This window comes from Protomyctophum bolini (assembly GCF_963924005.1).
Source record: "Protomyctophum bolini genome assembly, chromosome: 17".
In the NCBI taxonomy this organism is placed as follows: Eukaryota; Metazoa; Chordata; class Actinopteri; order Myctophiformes; family Myctophidae; genus Protomyctophum; species Protomyctophum bolini.
Genome location: NC_137878.1, coordinates 15025578 through 15031371, shown reverse-complemented (window position 1 = coordinate 15031371; position 5794 = coordinate 15025578).

Sequence of the window (5794 nt, the reverse complement as noted above, 5' to 3'; positions counted from 1 at the left end):
CAGCAATACCCACAGCAATACCGTATACGTCAAGTTGCAGCTGCAGACGCCAGCTGTTCCATTGTCCACATAATGGAGTGCTTAATTTACACACCTATTTATATCGTATGTACAAGCTTGCAGAGGACGGCTGTGTACGCAGCCAATAAAAAACAATCCCTTCCAGGCCCCTTTTATATATATAGACACAGAGGACGCCATCAATAATGCAGGCAATGCTATTTAAGTGATGTCACAAAGTTATGAATAAATGAATGAATGGGCTGCTTGACTCGGATGCATGAATGAATGGTTTTCGTGGGAGAAAAATGACACTACTCAGTACATTTCCAGTACATTCTAAACAAGTAAATTCCCTGTATGTGTGTATACACTGCATTGGCTGAGTGCAGGCAGTCAACCAGTTAAGACATTAACACCCAGTCAGATATTAGGCCAGCCATCCATCCATCCAGTCACCCAGTCAGACATTAGGCCATCCGTCCATCCATCCATCCATCCATCCATCCAGTCACCCAGTCAGACATTAGGCCATCCATCCATCCATCCATCCAGTCACCCAGTCAGACATTAGGCCATCCATCCATCCATCCATCCATCCATCCAGTCACCCAGTCAGACATTAGGCCATCCATCCATCCATCCATCCATCCAGTCACCCAGTCAGACATTAGGCCATCCATCCATCCATCCATCTAGTCACCCAGTCAGACATTAGGCCATCCATCCAGTCACCCAGTCAGACATTAGGCCATCCATCCATCCATCCAGTCACCCAGTCAGACATTAGGCCATCCATCCATCCATCCAGTCACCCAGTCAGACATTAGGCCATCCATCCATCCATCCAGTCACCCAGTCAAATATTAGGCCAGCCATCCATCCATCCAGTCACCCAGTCAGACATTCAGCCCGCCAGGTAGCTAGCTGGTTGGCTAGGCGGTGCAGAGGTGTTCTAATATGTAGGCCGATGCAGCGATCGAGGGACCGCGGGTGCAAGCAGCAGACACACTTGGGAGAGGAGGGAGGGTGAGGCGGAGGGAGAGAGAAAGAGCGATAGGAAGGAGGATATAGGAAATGATAAGAGGAAGAGGAGGGAGGTTATTGGAAGGCAGCGGGAGAGGAGGTAGGAAAGGGAAGTGAGAGGAATATATGGTGATAAAGAGAGAGATACAAAGTGAGACAATGGAATGGAAAGAAGAGAGAAGAGAGTGAGCTTTGGGGATGAACAGAGTGATGAAGAGGAGGGGTTTGGGGATGAAGAGGAGGAGTTTGGGGAGGGGTTTGGGGATGAAGAGTGATGAGGAGGGGGGTTGAGAGAGGAGAGGTGTCCTCAGATTGACCTGCGGAGTACCAGATAGCCTAGGCCGCCTCTCTCTCTGCCCCGACCATCTCTCTCTGCTGCGTAATCGGCTGAAAAAAAGAGAAGAAAGCTGTAGCAACCGCTGCCAAGATGGGTGGAGGAGTGGTGATGGGGGGGGGGAAGAGTGTGTGTGTGCGTGTAGAATGCATTAAGCGCAGGCTTAGTTTCTGCCAGCTACCATATAGACCCCCTTCCTCTCTTTCTCCCTAGAACAAACACACACACACACACACACACACACACACACAGAGAGAGAGCGTACAATCAATGTATTAGTACAAGTAGGTCAGTGGTGAAAGGGTATTCTTATGTCCTCAGACGGCCTCTGTTCTCCCAATGCAGTCCCGTCACACACCATTCTTGTCGGGTTTAATTTTCTCTTCCTCTTCTCATCTCATTCCCCCTTCTTTGGCCCCTCCCTTTCTCCCTTCCTCAATTCTTTCCTCATCCTATCATCCCCCTCTCTTGCTCTCTCGCTCTCTCTCATTCACAGTGCTCTCTCTCTCTCCTTTTCTCTGCTCTGATTAGGAAGAGAACAGGTCCCACCCCTGGTTCAAATGGCTCTCCGGAAGGTTAACTCTTCCCTAACTGAAAACAACCCAACAGCTACAGTACCCTTCCTTCCTCACTACTTAAGTCCTATATATACGCACTTCATCATACGACGCATAGCATTACGACACACGTTAGCTTGTAGATCTTCAATTTTCACCAGTTTTTGGAAAATGTAAACACCAGCATCAGCCAAGTTTATCAGGCATGTCATGCTCACTCCACAGCTGCTTGCAGCAGTGAGTTTTTTTTTTTCTTTTTTCTTCCTAAGTTTTTATAACTGCCATTGCCAAACCATTTGTGGTGTTTTCAAGGGAGACGCAACACCACAAAATGTAACCTAGTACAATCTTGTGAACGGCAATAATTCAGCACTTTCCACACGCGAGTTACAAGATATTTTTAAAGGCTCCAGCTAACGCCATACTTCCAGGAAATAATGTCCAGATCTGAGCCCAAATGTTATATTACCTAACCCTACCCAGCTTTACACGATTTACATTGTACAGTACACAAGCACAGCACACTTTGCCATGAGAAGGCGGGCAGCACCATCTGCTGGTGACAGGATGGCAGGCGTGCACAGCTGGCACGCATGGCACAAAAGGCTGGGCACAATTTCTCCGTCTTGTGCCAATCTGTCCCAACATGGCTCCATTGGCTCCCCAAAATGTCCGTGGCAACCTTAATGGTTGATTAATGCACCCCGATTCAGGGCCAGGTTATTGTTATTCACAACCCAGTTCAAAACCCAGGATGTGATATGCTCCTACAATTCTCATTTCTCCCATTAAACAAACAAAAGGATTAAGTGCAAGGAGGCGAGTACATTCTGTTCCCGGTCCGGACTGGTTAGACTGCTTTCTGTGTTTAACAAAGGCACATTAAACTCTTGATGCCGAAAAATACCATTAATACCTTTGGAAGGACTCATCAGGCCGCAAGCCACAGCGAACAAGGACATTAAGCTATTGATCTCAAATGAAGGGATCTCAGCCCTTAAGCTCATAAACCACTGCATGGGTCTGGTCATACACAATTTGCTACATTCAATAACAGAGTTTTACAATATGATAGGCTATAAATAGCACTCTCCGTCTCAAGCAGGTATATATTAAGACCAATGATTAAAAGTATGAAAAATAAATTGCTTTTTCATTCCAACGCTAACGCTAAACGCTTTTAATTCTTCATACCAATGCAGATGGGAAAGGCAAACCTTGGCCTACGCAATTTGGATAATTTCACCATTGTCAATATGAACCGAAAAGCTAGTGGGATTCAAAATGTAAAGACCTTTACATATTCAAGTTGTTAGAAACAAAATGGTAAAACCTACCATTTACCTAATATGTGTGCATATTTACTCTGAAACCAAAAAGTACTGAGCTAGTGGATAACCATGTTGTTGCACGTGTTTCGATAGTTACAGAACCATACTGTTATGTTTATTTTTGAAGAAGATATCTGAATTTATCTTTAGGTAGGGGGCCAATATGGGACGACATTGACACCCTCCCATCTCCTGAATGGTTGGCTATTGTGGTTAATCAAACAATATTTTAACAATATCATATAGTCTTACATGTATGGAAAGATGTGTTCAAATCTAATGGTCCGGAAAAAAAGACAATCTTTTATTATCATTATTTTAACAGGTTTTATTAATTTTGCTTGCAGACAAAAAGTTATCCATTAAAGTCCAGATATAATAAATAAATTAACTACTAGAAACTGTCAGCTATTAAAGCAACTTTTAAGAATGGCAGCAAGGCTTCATTTGCAGATTTAAAAAGAGCACGTAGATGAAATCATGGAAAGCCCAACAAAAAATAAAAAAAGAAATATAATTTTACAATTCACAATCCACCACTCTAGTTACTCAATGATTGTTCCATGATGAATATCGTTGCATATAGAAGATGCTAGAGAGAACTTCAACATAGTCTACACGGTGCAGTAAACATCGGAAGGTAAAAGTGAAGAAGAAAGCGTTTTTGAAGCGTAAGAAAAAGTTAAAAAGGTCCTCACAGGAACCGAGCGAAGTGCTTGTGGTTTCTTGTCCCCTAGAAGAATATTAGCCTATGTTTTTGTCCTGCGGAACACCTGAAAGACATTGTATGCTAGTACACCCGTATTCAAGGAAAAGAAAAATGCACTATAACTATGCCTTTAAAGTAATTCACTTTTTTTTTGCTTTGGTGGCGTAGGAATAAAAACGCCATCTGAGAGAGTCAGAGACCTTTTATTACTGTGTAGTAAAAGACCCATATTCATGCATACATTATTGTATTCTCTCTCTAAAAAAAAAAAAAGAACTGTCTAAAGTGTAAATATCACAATCTTCTGACTTGGTAGCTTAAATGACTGAGGTAAAAGTGGCCTATTTCCTGAAGTAGAGCACGCGTGCCATAGTTTCATTTGGACAGCCCCACATACAACAGTATAACAGGGCTTGAGATTGATCCCCTTTCAATTCCATCAAATCAGATCAGATCTGCATTAAAACACAGAATACGGTTGACATGGTATCCAGTGAAAGTCACTATGTGTGGGCCTCTGGGTGTAGAGTCAGTGTCCTGTGTCTATGTGTGGGCCTCTGAGTGTAGAGTCAGTGTCCTGTGTCTATGTGTGGGCCTCTGGGTGTAGAGTCAGTGTCCTGTGTCTATGTGTGGGCCTCTGGGTGTAGAGTCAGTGTCCTGTGTCTATGTGTGGGCCTCTGGGTGTAGAGTCAGTGTCCTGTGTCTATGTGTGGGCCTCTGGGTGTAGAGTCAGTGCCCTGTGTCTATGTGTGGGCCTCTGGGTGTAGAGTCAGTGTCCTGTGTCTATGTGTGGGCCTCTGGGTGTAGAGTCAGTGTCCTGTGTCTAAAGTCACTATGTGTGGGCCTCTGGGTGTAGAGTCAGTGTCCTGTGTCTATGTGTGGGCCTCTGGGTGTAGAGTCAGTGCCCTGTGTCTATGTGTGGGCCTCTGGGTGTAGAGTCAGTGTCCTGTGTCTATGTGTGGGCCTCTGGGTGTAGAGTCAGTGTCCTGTGTCTATGTGTGGGCCTCTGGGTGTAGAGTCAGTGTCCTGTGTCTAATTTATACTTTGTCACAGGACAGCGTCTCCGTTCGCCGACGTGGTGTGTTGTGAGCTCGTAGATCGGCTATTTTCGGCACAGGACACCGTCATACAACAAAGTATACTATAAATCATGCTATTGTTTTTCTGTGTTTTACCGGCGTAGGACAACGCCACTCGTTTGGAGCTTGTCGATCAGGCTTTACTTTTCAAGGACACATACGGCCGTTAGTGGACAGACATTAGCTGTTGCCGGGATGAATTCCGCCGGGCCTATCTCTGCAAGTGCAAGGCTCTCTCTAAAACCGGGTGTCCTATTGCTTATTCGCTGTTTTATGCACAGAGCATTCATTAATTTGAGCCATATCACGCTGGAAGTTAAGGATTCAGGGCACTAACCTCATGACGGTCTTGAATTTATAACTATGTGCTGATTTGATGATATTGAAATGGAACGGACCCAAACACCTGCGGAGAGAGAAATGTCACCCATTCAAAGAACTAATAGCATAATATTACAATGGATTCAGTCCCCAGTTCCGTTGTCATGATTTAACAAATGAACAGAACACATACAAAACTAAAAACATTGAAGCAGAATTACTCCAGCACTTAAAAACAGAATGGCACTGATTTAAGTAGTCTATTCACAAGAAAAACAGTGGGGTTTTTAAAAACCGTTACAACATCAAAAGTTGTGAAAGATCAGATTGTTGGGGGAGATCATTCCCTTGAGGAAAATCTGATGATGGATCTTCTGAAGAAAGTTATTATATAACCTACAAGAAAAGGAGTTGAGGTTTCACCTCATAGAAATGTA